Raw genomic sequence first — 14,193 nt, forward strand, 5'->3', positions numbered from 1 at the left:
ACTGCGCTCACCCTTGTCATGATGTGGCTTGACAAAATGCGCACACAACGAGACGTGTGGTGAGTGACATGGGTGCTGACGTAGTGTTAGGCTACGACTGACTTGCCAAGGATACACCAGAAGGGGGACTGTCTGCTTCCAACCGCGGCTGAGCACAGATAGCTGGGACCACGGGAAGCAAAACTGCAGACAGAACGCGGGGACGACCATATGCCAGTCTACATACGTGCCCATGTATGTGGACGTGTGTGTGTGTATGGACTCCAACACATCCACAGGTAACGTGTCCTATATATATACACACACACACACACACACACGAAGCAGTAGTTTCCCATTTTCGGGGGACAAGTTCATTACTGCAGAGAACTATAAACGTAGAACAGTAGAGGCTTGCACGTGAGCTGTGCTGATCCAAGACAATCCAGCTATATTGCTCTTGGGAATATTCTCAATCCCACATGTGTCTTTTTTTTTTTAAAGTCACTTGACCATTGTTTAAGCTTTCCGATCGTGTGCATGAAGGGCTAATGGTGGTTTACTCTGAGATAGAACTTAGGCTGAAAAAAATAAAACTCTTAATTTTAAACCCTTTTGGAATATCTCAAGTTATTCCTTCCCCTTTAAAACAGTAATTGAGAGCTGATATTCTGGCGTTTCCTGTCTCTGCCCCGCGTGTAGAATCTAACCCAGCACCTCAGGAAGAAGAATGGAAGGTTTTTTTAAATGTCAAAAAATAAAAATAGAACTTCCTCCTGTGCCTCTCACTCCAGCTTCTGTGGCAGACCTCGGATGCCTGCTTTCTAGGATTAGATAAGAAAGTAATTTACACAGCTGTAAACAACTCAAAAGAAGGGTGGATTTGGAACACACGGTGCCATGTCGGTGCTCACGATTGGAGTCCATTGGGCCAGTAGGGTGGGCACAGAAGGATGGGGGCTGTGGGGGAGCTCACAGGGCGCAGCAAACCTTCCACAGCCCAGTGCTGGCTTTCCGAGCTCCCTCTGGATCCTCCTGACACTCCAGCACCACGGCCATGTAGACCCAGTGCACTTCCCCTGGCCCCGGCTGGGCCCGACCCCCCCATGCTCACCATGGCACCATAAACATGGCCCCCATCCCCAGAGAGATGGGACAGAAGGGAATGAAAAGCTTGGAACATGAGATTCAGGAAGAAGCTTGATTGGCAGCTTTTTAAAGAAAGAGTTCTTTCAGATGAAGGAAATAAATCGTTCCACTCTAAGAAAAACTCTTACCTCCCTTATGATCTGGCTTCACACACACAACACGCACACAAATTTTCTTCCTGGAAGAGGGAGCAAATGGATGTGGGTGAGACGAGGAGCTGAAATAATAATCCAGCTTTGATCAAAACTCCTTGTTATAGTGTTCCCTCTGAAAATGATTTCTAATCAATGAGTGCTACCACAGAGCACCGAGGAGTAATTACCTTACATGTGTTTCACTCTGAGCTGTGATTAGAAACAAGATGTGAGATCAGAGGGGCATAAGACGAATAGAGGAAGGGAAAATCTCACATAGGAGCTGAAATGCACGGGCTGTGGGACATTTAAGGCACATGGAGGCTTGATGCAGGTAGAGATGCCCACATTCATTCTTCTGGGTGACGTTTCCCGGCTATGCTGAGGATAGCAGCGGGTAACCTGTTGCAGTAACTTGGCACGTGCTGCCCTTACCTACAAAGACAAGGCGACCAGCTGGCTCCTGCTGAAGTGTGAGCCTTAGTTCCCAGGTGTTCTGCTGCGGGATTTGGGCACCTGCACGTGCACATTTCCCCATGGTTAGGAGCCCGTTTTCAGCATGGCCTGCTTGGCACAGGCTGCAGCCTGAGCAATTGTGGAACCTGGGCTTTATTAGTCCAACGCCAGGTGCAGGGGCCTGGCAAAGGGAATCAGACACTCGGAATAGTTCTATCAGTGAAAGAAAAGCTTCGAGGAGGCTAGGGCCAAGTGCCTGGTAGTACCACTGAGAATCTGAAGGCCCCTTGGTCTGGCGAGGAGAGAAGAGGTCTTTGGCCCAAAGTGTTTGCTGGGCATAAACTGAACCCATGATGAAGGGTTTCTGAACTCTTAAGAATATATGGTGAACATATAATGAAAGCACCCGCACACTGAGAAGCAGGAATGTTCATTCTGGTGACCATCCTGCCATAGGGCAGCACTCAGGGGGAGAAGGTTCCTCATGTTTGTCAGTAGACAGGATCCCTCCACAACGCGATCACCATTTAGCCACCGTGGGGCCTGCTCCTTCCTTTCCTTGACAGGTGCCCGTTGTGTGCACTGATTCCTTTTAACCCTCATCTTCAAATAGCTGGAAGAACGTCAGCATTTCTACACATGTGATCTTTAAAAGCCTCTCAGCATGCATAGCATGTGATTTCCTTAAAAGCATCCTTAGGTGATACCCTCCCCAGAGAAAAGCTTGGAGGGCCAAGATTTGATCTACCAGTTTTAAACTCATTATCAGTGGTTCGTTTTCTCTTACGATGTTCCTAAGGCTTCACCCTGCATTCCTCATCCCCGTAGATAATACTATAGTTTTTTTAAAATTCTTATCCTTTGCAAAAGGACTGAGAGAAGCTCGAATGAGTGGCAGGTTGACTGTGGTGTCATTCTCTGCATATGTTTACAAATGGGAAGAGCTCCAAGATGATCCAGGGCTCACCTTAATGTAGACCAAGTGAACTCGCATTGACCCAGATCTTACGATTTCTGAAGAAAGTGACATGAGGCACAAAAGGAAACCTTACCAAATACCTTTGCTTTAAACACTTCACTAGTTGCCTGGGGCAAGACATCCTTTCCACCTTCAAGAATACTTAAACTCTTCCTAGGTTATTTTGGAAACCTTTCACCCAGCAGTAACTATTAGCCACCTCTGAAACAATGAAGGGCAGTCATCCTGCCACTGGTGTGGAACTGGGGACTGGACCAGAGGGCCTTTCCCTGCTCGCAGGCAGAAGGAAAACAGCCAGAGTGTGTCTTAAGTGTCTGTGAAAAATTTGGCCAAGGCTCCGGGCCAGTGTGTCTGTTGTTATTTTAGATTTATTCAATTAGAGTCCCAAGCGAAGTAAATTGAGCTGTGTGGCGGATTTGAATATTACCTTGGAAGAGAGCATAAAGAGATTAACAAACCCTGGGGGACGAGGGAAGAAGCGTGCCAGGCTCCTCCTTCTGTCCCCACCCTCCTGCGGGGCATTCCAGGCTCATTTGTGAAGGACCAGAATCAGAGCAGAACAGCAGACGTGCCTTTTGTTCGATGCAAGGTGGTGCTTTTCCTGCTTTCCTGGCCTCTTAAATGTCCTCCGTGTGCGTGAGCCACAGCAGACATAAAGCTGGCATGTGGGGAAGCTTTCAAATTGAGGAAGGGGGCTTCTGAGGAAGGGGAGCATTTGGGCCAGTTGAATTGTGCCTTTGTCTTGGCATTTGTGTTGTCTGGCACTGTCGGCCACATTCAGTTGACCTGGTGCTTCTCAAAATCAGCACGTGAGAAATAATGAACGCTAATTGCACAGAGGCTGGAGGAGAAGTAAACCAGGAGCGTCCTCGGCCCCGTGGTCTTTACCGCTGCGTAGCGATTGGTTGGCTGACACTTCATTCAAAGAGAGAGGCGTTTTTTTCCATGTTTTTTACTCACGGTTTAACCGAGGCACAGGAATAGGATGATGCCAAGGAGGCCATCCTGTTTTCAGGATCCAAGTGGTGTTTTTAAATAGAAGTCTTTCATGCTTCGGCAGATTGAGACGGTGATGAGTTTTCGAGTAGAATAGGAAGTTGGAACCGAGGATGGAGAGGGCGGGGCAGGGAAACACAGAGGAGAACGTTGAGGTTTTCTGGGGGGTTACTTTCGCTCTCAATGTTCTTATTCCCGTGGGCTCTCACAGTTTGGGGGTATATCTGAGGCTGCCCCTGATACCAAGGCTACAGGATTACCATGAGAATTAGAGAAGGATATATCCAGGCTGCGGTGCCTGTGCCACTCAAATCAGTGTGACCTTGGAAGAATCACTCATCTCTGAGAACCTACTCCCCACCTGTGAGATGAGGAAGTGGGCTCACGTCGTCTCTCTGTCCGCTCCAGCGTTGCCCATCAGCGGTCCGCCTCCCATGGCCTTGGGTTCTGGTCTGTGGCTCTGCTCTGGGGAAGAGGAAAGGTTTTCAAAAGAATGCCTAATGGGGTTTGGATTCACAATCTGTTAAAACTGTTGTGGTTTCCCTAGCTCCTTATAGGTATTTTTATCAGAGTATACCTAGGGCGGGGAGGTGAGACCCATCACATCTCCTTTACTGTTTCTTAGTACTGAGGACCTTGAGATTTAAGAGCAGGAGGAAGACAACAGTGGCCCAGGTGCATCTTCGGCTTCGTTTGGTTGGCGGCGTTCCTCCCCCACAGTTAGGAAAGGCAGGGCGCTTCCCCGCGATCAGCCACTCTGCCTGCCTCATCCCATCCGGAGCGGGGAGTTAGACATTGGGGCTGCCCCCTTCCCCCGTCGCCCCCTTCCCTTCCCTCCTGGTAGACACCCACGTCTTATCTTCATACCCTGAGCACAGTCTTTGGCACACGATAGATAATCAGAAGGTATTTGTTCCCTGCCTGGGTTCAAAAAGTGGACCAAGAACATGAGAAGGAATACTTGGAATTAAAACTGGAATTTAATGTAACCAACCATGTCCTAAAAATAAAATGGAACGAGCATTATAAGGAAAGATCGAGCATGCACACACTTGCCAGCCTGGGTGCTTCTCAAAATCGGCATGTGAGAAATAATTAACGCTAATCGCACAGAGGTTGGAGGAGAAGTAAACCAGGCGCGTCCTCGGCCCCACGGTCTTTTCGGCTATGTAGTGATTGGTTGGCTGACACTTCATTCAAAGAGGGAGGCCACATTCAAAATGTGGTCTAGAGTTACCAAAAATGCTTTGGAGATGGATCGATCACCTCTGATTTCTGTACCATCTTAGAAAATGTGTAACTTGCTCTATCAGACGTACTCCGATCTCTGCTTTCTTCATTCAGAAAGTTAGAGCAGCTGGTCCCTTGTACTTCAAGCACCACAAACAATCGGACAAAAACAGGTTCCAAATAAAGGAGGAAATCTCCTGGGGAAGAGTCAGATGGTGAAATTACTGGATTAAAAGCAGGTGAAATGCAGTCATGTGCTTTAACTTCCACAGAACAGTCAATGACACCATACATCTGGTAACCCCAAAGAACCTTCTAGACTGTCCCTCTTTTTTGCAGTTCCTGCTGTTGGCTTGTGAGCTCACTAGAAGCTCACCTCAGTCTCTCTAGGTTGCTCCCAGCCACTAAGATGTATTATGGGCATAGAAATCTGGAGCCAGGCTGCCTGGGTTGGAATTACAGCTCTGCCCTCACTGGCTGTCATTTTACTCGTCCTGCCTCAGTTTCCTGATCTATGAAATGGGGGTAATACTAATCCCAGCTACATTCAGAGTGTGGTGAGGACTGAATTCATGTGTGTAAAGTCCCAGCCATGCCGCCTCCTGGGCTCAGGGACAGCTCTGTATCTCACTGAAAACAAACAAAAACAAAAATGTGGTTTTAAGTAGTCTGAGAGACCTGGAATAAATTCAGTGCTCCTTGATAAAGTCATAGATGCTGAGCCGGGATGGATTCATTAAGTTAAAGGCCAAACCTGACATTTCTTAGCACCCTCTTTTGCCAGCTCACTAAGATCTGTGCTTCATTCTGACTCGGAAATGGGACCCTCAGTGTCAACCTCGGTCCCTGCTCCCCTTCGCCGGCAAGAACATGAGCCGTCCCCAGATCTCCTGGCCGCCTGTGTGCCAGTCTGAGTTTCTAGTCCCATTTGTGCTCAAGCCCTCCCAGGGCAGCCTGTTCCTCTCCCTGACTGGGTGCTACCTGTCAGGCACTGGGGGCCTCCCTCTCCCTGCGCCCAGGGACCTCCCTCGCTGTTACTGGAGAGAGTGAGGGAGAAAAGAAACAAGGTTTTTTAGAACCAAGATTTCTGTTGAATATCCTTCATTGATCCTATTTTATAAGTTCCCAAACTCCTTACCCTCCTTTCTAATGCTTGCTTTTGTAAGCTTTGCCTTTTCCTGTTTTGTTTTGTTTTCCTATCTGTTTGTTTTCATCCTTCAAAGAATTCAAATCCTAAAGCGAGTTTGTTTTTTTTTAACTCAGCTCCCCTTATTTGAAGTATATCATTCAAGTCCATTACTCTTTTTTAATTTCCTTTATACATGTTTTTAGTGCTATAAAAATACTATTTATTAGTATGTTTAGTGTCTGCCGGCAAACATACCCCCTTGGAGACAAGAATTTTGTATTGCTTGTGCTGTGTCCTCAGGTCTCTGACAATCCCCAGCACTTAGTAGGTACTCAATAAATTGTTGAATGAATAAATGCTATCTAAGACAACCTTGTCCTCTGTGTGTATAATGTCTGTGGACTAATAGCCAAGGCTGGGATTTAGGAGCTCCTCATTATTGTTTTGACAGTCCTATTACAAAATGCCTTGAAAAAATATCATCCAAGCACACCATGCCCCAATTTGTCAGAGGGTTAATTTCTGTAACTATAGTGTAGTTGGGAAATCTCCTTGATGAGTCTTGCAGAATTATGGCTGATGTGAAAAGGTATATAGTTAGCATCTGTTTATGCTGTGCATATATCTCTCATCCATGCTGTATGTATATTTTAAGAAACACTTCTTTGATGCTGTGTTTTTTTCTATTTATGTCTTCACCATGAAAATATAAATAGATCGTTTATCTCCGGTATCCTTCAAGTAGCTTGCATCATCTCACTTTTTTAAACTTTTACATAACTGAAGTTTCTATGCCCAGAATACATCTTAGTGGCTGGGAGCAACCCTAGAGACACTGAGGTGAGCTTCTAGTGAGCCCCGAGGCTTGTTGCAAGGCCCCGGAACCATGCGCGCTGGCTGCCGGGTAATCCGTCCCAGCAACATCCTGTAGGGTACCTGGGTGTTGCCCTGCCTGGCACCAGACCGCAGGCCCTTTACAGGTAGAGCTGATCATTGTTCATTTTCTGTCCTCCATAAAGTATAACCCAACTTCTTGAACATAGTAGATATTTCAGTAAATCTCTCGTGAATTTGTCATGTAAACATTTTTTCTTTTTAATTGAGATACAATTGACATAAAACATGATATTAGTTTCAAGATACAACATAATGATTTGGTATGTGGATATGTTGCAAAATGATCACCACAGTTAAGTCTAGTTTGTGTTTTTCAGCATACGGTTACAAAGTTCTTTATTGTGTGTGTATAAACATTTCTTGAATGTGATGATAATAAGAAAAATAAAAAAATAGGACTTAGCATTTATTAACTATATACTACTAGGTACTATGCTTAATGCTTAACATCAATATCTCACTTAAACTAACAGCTTGATAACATGACTCCTATGATGCTTGTCCTATTATGGAAGAGGAAATCAAGGCTTAGAGAACTTGTGTGGCTTTCCCAAAGTGCACACACATACTAAAGTGACAAATCTGGATTCAAACCCAAGGCTTGTGTCTCTAGAGCCTGTGCACTGATCCGCTAGCGATACAGCATAGACTGAGTAAGCTGGTCGGGATCCTCAGGACAGGTTTGTCTTGTGGGGTCTAGGGTTGGTCATGAGGAGAAGGCCATGACTGTTGGTTAGAGACCTAAAAATATCCTTCTCTTTGACTTAAAAGTCCTCAGACATTTTCTGAGAAGGGTTTCTTTTTATTTTTTATTTTTATTTCCCGGGAGTATTTTGATCACTGGAAAAGGTGACAGTTGGCATTCATGTTACTGGACAAAGGACCCCTCTATTGGAGCCATTCCCTTCCATGTCAGGAATGCTTTCAAACAAGGTCAGAGGGCTGAGCAAGAGCTGTGGGTAGGATTCATGGAGCAAAAGTGAGACATTTGGAACAAGGGGTGGAATGGGGTGTGGTGACTACAGTAGGCTGAGAGGGGTCACCTGAATCTTCAAGGTCTGATGGTATTTATCCGGGCACAGACCCCAAAGTGGAACACATTCTAATAGATGGCCCCCATTGGAAGAGGCCCCATACTCCTTTGGAAAGGAGTATGCTCTCATGAAAAGGGCAGGACTTTAGGATCAGGCCCACCTGAGTTCAGGTTCTGATTTCATTTCATACTGGTTTTGTGAGCTTCAACACATTTCACACTTTCTCCTGGTACTTCACATTATGTTGCCTAAGAAGTAAGGTTAACAGACTTCTGATTAAAGATGGCAGATTCAACACAAGCATTAATCTCAGTCACCTCTCAAGATGCCATTATAGTCGTGATAAAGTTGTGTTTGTTTATTTATTGTGGCATGAATTAATTAAGGACTAAATGAATGGGAGAGGAGACATACTTTTGGAAGCCAAGAAGCAGTTGGGGAAGTGGTAGCTACTTTAAGCAGACCCCAGAAAGCTGAAATCCAAGTTGGCAGTGGGGAAAGCCAAGAAGCAACCCAACCTAAACTACAGTGTTTGGGCCTCAGTTGTACCAGTTCCCTTTGGAGTGGCGAGTGGGGGATGAGTGGTAAAGACAGGAAGCAGAACTCCAGATTTTCTCCCCAGTTTCTGTGTAGCATGTACTGCTATAGCCCAGTAACCAACAAGCCTTCATCTTGAGAGAAGGCTAAAGATCTCTCTCAGGAAGATAAAGCAGAAGATCTCTAGTTTTGGGGATGAAGGGGAAGTTTACTAGCTGGGTACTGAGGACCCCCACCTTCTTCAACTACTTGCCTCCCTGAATCCTAGCCATTTGAGTTACCACCCCCATCCTTGTGGGATGATGGGAATAGTCACTGTGGGGAACTTACCAGCCCATGAGGAAAGAGCTTAATAGACTGACAGAGGTTCCCCAAGAAACAGAGCACATAAGTCACTCTCCAGTGAGCCCCTCTCCTGGTACCTCTGTTACCTTACCTAAGAAGTACAGTTAATAGACTTTTGATTAAAGGTAGCCTATTAACAAGCATTAAGCTCAGTTACCTGTCAAAATGCTATTATACTAACAGCACAGTTTTACAGTGCAGTGAGGTAAAGCCCTAGCCTTCCACAAGGGGCATGCACAAACACCCAGGGCTCTCAGCAGCTCTTCCTGAAATACCAGCACACATCCAAGAAGTACCAGGCATTTGCAACGTAGGACCAAAGCAAAAACAAAAGCAATAGATGCAGCTTGAAGGAACTTTAGAGTGTGGAGGGAGAAAAAAATATGAAAAAAAGAACTTGCCTCTAACATCCTCAGAGAAGTAAAAGATGCTAATGCTTTTGGAACAAAAACAAAGACTCGCTTAAAAATGGAATATTCAGAGAACAAAAGGAGCTCTTAAAAATTAGAAATGTGATAGCAGAAATGTAGAAGTCAGTAGGAGAATTGAAAACTAAAGTTGAGTCCTCCTAAAATAAAAAAGAAAATTTCGGAGAAAAACGTAAGAAAATGTGCATTTCCACGTTGCAAAGACTCACTAAGTACCCAGGGCAATGAACAAAATTAGAGTCATGCCAAGACTCTCAGGGCCTGACAGAGAGATGGAGACAAGAGAAGATTCTCAAAGCTCAGAGAGACACAGTATGAATCAGGAGTTAGAATGACATCATATATTTTGGCAGTAGCTCTAGAAACCAGAAGAGCAATGCCTTCAAAAGCTTGAACAAAAATAATTTTCAACCTAGAATCTGATGTTTGGCCATACCATCCATCAAATCTCATGGTAGAAGAATGATGCCTTCAGCTAGTAGAGGACATTCCACCAAAAATGAGAAGTAAGCCAAGACAAGGTCAGAGATGAAGCAGGAGACCTAACATCGGAGAGAGGCAGAGTGTCCCCAGGGTGCCAGGGAATGACCATCCCAAAGCCAGCCTAGTTATGCTGGAATCTTCCCGAAGCTGATCCATCAAGATTGGAGCAGATCAGAAGGCTCCAGGGGAGACTTTAGCAGGGTATAATAATTGAATCCTTAACAATAGCCATCATGATCACTTACATTTATTGCAAAGCCAGCATGTATCAGATACACTTGTAAGCAGACATGTATTCACAGTTACATCCTAAGAGTGGCCATTAGACAGTTGATCATTATTATCTTCCGTATACAAATGAGGGAATTGAGGCGCCCAGTGCTTAAATAATTAAAGTTACACAGCCAGTAAGTGGCAAAGCTGAGATTTGAACCCAGGCAGTGCACACTCATGACCGCTGCCACATGCCTTCCACCTCTCTCACAACAGGAGGAGAGTGTGGGAATGTACACGTGTGTAGCAACAACACAGATGAAAAGTCAACACAGCTATTAAAGCCAGGAAAAGCAAAAAGTTGCACAGGAGAAGAAAAGTAATCACCGTCTCTGCATTCACACATAATAGGGCGAGCCAATGAATGTCTCAACCTACCTTTACTGGGACGACGGTGGGCCATATGCCTGCGCAGAATGGCGGTGTGGGAGGAATGAGGTGTGAAAGAGCTGAGTGTTTTTCTTCTGCAATGCAGAGTTAATATATAATACCTAAAATGAAAAAGCACACAAAACTCCAAGACACAGCCATACCAGTATCTTATTTAAAGATACAGAGAGAGATAGCGAGCCATCCTACTAGAGGAGGTGAGAGCAGGTTGCCTCCACAGAGCAGACTGCGGCAGGATTGGGTTGGGGCCTGCGGCGTTTGGGAATAAGCCCTTAGAATTCTTGGCTCTTCAAATATGTGCAAATATAACTTTGATAAAAATGAAAACTAAATTTTAGAAAGGAATACCTGGCAGGCAGGACTGTTAAAAAAAAAACAAATTTGTTTGATCTTCCTACAAACTCGGTAAATGTTAATTGTCCTCCCTTGTTCTTCCAAGGCACCGAGTTCCTAGCACATGCAGAAATCAAAAGATTGGTGTGTGGCTCTCTTGCCTGCCCACTTTCCATCGCGCAGCTACCCTTCAGCCCTTTCATTTCTCAGTCATTAATGTTCAGTGAAGAAGAGAAAAGTAGGGAATTCTATTGACGGAGACTTTTGATCAGTACTTGTTAGCATCTCCGGCCCCTGTTGGGCCCCTGGATGCAGGCACAGCAAATGGCCAGTTCTAAGCTGGACCTAATGTGCTGAGAGAAACCTCCAGCCTTCATGGGAAGGGGCATTAAAAGCATCTCACTGTGCTCTGAGCCTCGAGCATCCAGCACATTTCCTGACTGGTGGGAATGGACAAGCTTCCCTCCAGACAGTCTGTAAGGAAATGACAGCGTCAGAGATCCCGAAGGTTTCTGTTTGGACACCTCAAAGTAGGGCAAGGGGCCAGTATCTTGAAAGACTGCGTTTGGGGTTTGTGTGTGTGAGGTAGAGAGAGACAAAAATGTATATATTTATAAAGCATGCCATATGCTATTTGTTCAATGCAATCTGCATTTTATTTTTATCTCTTCTTACTTCAAAGATAGGGAAAGCCTATTAGTAAATCTAGTCCTATATATATGTGTATAAATCTGTATTAGTATCAAGGCTTTTGTATTGATAAATTGACTTAAAATTTTTAAATGGACTTAAAATTGACTTAAAAATTAAAAATTGACTTAAAAATGCTTTTTGCTTCTGGAAAAGCCTAGGATATTGATTTATCACTAGGATATTAGAGAATCCTTCTTCCTATTGGGGGATCACTTCTTATTTTACACTAGTTCTTGTATAGGATAATTATGAGTTTGAATAAAAGAGTATATTGATCTACTGTGTTCTACCATGATCCAAGTGACCCCACCTCTCCAGAAAAATTGAAGAAAAGATGCTTTGCCGATTCATATCTATTGGTATTTATTGAGCACCTACTTCGTGGAAAACATGGGGCTGTCTGCCACAGATACATGACAGACGTGACAGGCTCAACACTTAGCCTTTCATAGTTTGTTTTGGAGAGGAAACTCATTAAGAACTGAGTAACGGCAGCCCAAGACTGAGGAGAATAGCATATGAGAGCATCAAACAGGCCCTCGTTGCGGGGGTTCAGAGGGCAGAGATCTCATTTCCGCGACCAGGAAGAGTTCCGGTGAGTTGTCTTAAAGATTTGCCATATTGCAGTTATAAAACAAACAAATTCCAGCCTCCTTTCACTCATTCCCTTGCTCATTCCACAAATGTGAGTGCCTGCCCTATGTCAGGTGGTTCTCCGGGCACTGAGTGTGCCTTCAGTGAATAAAACAGAGCCCCCTTCGTAGAGTACCTAGCCCAGCTGGCACCTCTTCCCTCACAGCAGCTGCTTAGGCAGAAATTTGAAAAGGGTAGGTTGTATCTCCTCTGTTCTGACTCTGATTTGTGTTCTTTGACCAGAAGTTTCCTGTGTAATGTGCACGTGATGTTTAGCCTTCAGCAGGGCTGTTCTTGACTGTCTCAGGCTTTGACTGACAAGGGTGCTGTGTATAAGTACGGTGTCAACGGTGCCCTGAGTTCTTTCGTAGCTAGCATCCATGACATCACTAATAAAATGAGCAGTGCCCGTCAGCTGGCCCTTTGGCCATAGACTCAGAGTCCAGCGAGGGCCCTCAGGCCTTCTGGGAGAGGAGGAACAGGCTCCCTGAGAAAAGCCGGGCTGCCCCAGCCCAGCTTGGTCATGCAAGAAGAAGGGTCTTTGATGGGTCATCACGACCTTTCCTGAACCTGCACCAGGTCCGTGTGTTTCCTCTTGGCAGATCCTAGGTCAGCCCAGCCTTTCCCAGTCCTTCTCTTCAGTGGTAGCTGATCATTTCAGGAAAATAAAATCAGAATTTTAAAATTTTTTCCTGGAGTTGCTGTTTAAAATATTTATCCTTCAAACAAGGATGTTGCCTGACGGATGCATCCTTTGTGAATAATAGCTTGGGCAGCATTGGTTGCCCCTCGGCTTGGGGAAGTGTGTTTCTTCTTAGGATTAGTGGAAGGCTTGGTAAGGAGAATCGTAAGACCAAAAAACTTTTCAGACCCGAAGACCTGAAACTCATGAGGGTAGAACCCAGCCGTTGTAAAGATTGTGCTGAACACATTTATGTGTTCCCTGCGCTCCTCCGTGTGTCAGAAGCCACCCACCCCACTGTGCTCGAGCCTGGTCAGTGAGTGTCTTCCCGCACCTGTCCTAATTATATGCTTTTCTCTCACTATGTCTTCCTAGCCAAATTTTGTCTTCCTTAAACCTAATAAAGCTTGAGTTTCTACCATAGGAGCTGAGAAAACTCTCTTTCCTTACCATTTGAGTAATATTCCTTTCAACTTGATTTTTTTTTTCATTTATTTTTGTGCCCAGAATCCTGCCTTTCACTCTGTAGTAGCTATATTCGTAACAAATTGCCACAGACTTCATGGCTTAAGACAGTAGGGCTTTATTAGCTTACAACTGTGGAGGTCACGGACTGAAACCAGTTTAACTGGGCTGAGGTCAAGAGGTCAGCAGGGCTGGTTCCCTCTGGAGGCTCTGATGGGAAAATTCCCTCCGTCTTCTGGCTTCCAGTGGCCACCTGCCTCCCTTGACTCGTGGCCCCTTCCTCCCATCACCCAGATTTCTGCCTCTTGCCTCTCATCTCCTCTGACTCTGACGCTCCTGGCCCTGTCTGTCAGGATTCCTTGTGATCACATTGAGCCCACCCCAGCACTCACACTCCCCACCTCACGACCCTCAACTTAATCACAGTTGCAGAGTCCCCTCTGCTTGGAAGCAAACATACTCACAGGTTCCAGGGACGAGGATGCAGACATCTGTGGGGGACCATTCTTTCTCCTGCCCCTGAACAAGAGGAAATACTGAGAGAATCACGTGCTTCAGCAATCTGCTTTGTCTTTCATTTAATGCTTGCCCACCGGCGGAGCAGTGAACTTGTAAACAAAGCCTAGACCACCAGCGTGTTTCTCCTTGAGCTTGTTCAATGCTATAGATGTTTTAAGCATCCAGGTGGTGTTTTCCAGTGAGAATGGAAAGCTTGCGAATGGTTACCCATATTGTAGTCTTTGGTCACCCAGCAAATGTCACCTGACAGCCTTTTGGTAGATACTTTATAGATACAATACAGGCACTAAAACATTACACATTTCACATATAATTCTGTAACATAAGTAGTATGTACACATTACACATTTTATTTGCATGTATTTTACATGTATTATATGTACATTATATTATATGTATAGATTGTATATTATATATGTACATTGCATT

At 45.0% G+C, this 14,193-nt stretch overlaps 1 protein-coding gene across 12 annotated transcripts in view; it reads left to right on the forward strand.

Moving 5' to 3' along the window:
* Positions 1-14,193, forward strand: part of FARS2 (phenylalanyl-tRNA synthetase 2, mitochondrial) — a 524,473-nt gene that overhangs the window by 396,405 nt on the left and 113,875 nt on the right. The window lies entirely within an intron of this gene.

Source organism: Mustela nigripes, chromosome 5, assembly GCF_022355385.1.
Source record: "Mustela nigripes isolate SB6536 chromosome 5, MUSNIG.SB6536, whole genome shotgun sequence".
Taxonomy (NCBI): Eukaryota; Metazoa; Chordata; class Mammalia; order Carnivora; family Mustelidae; genus Mustela; species Mustela nigripes.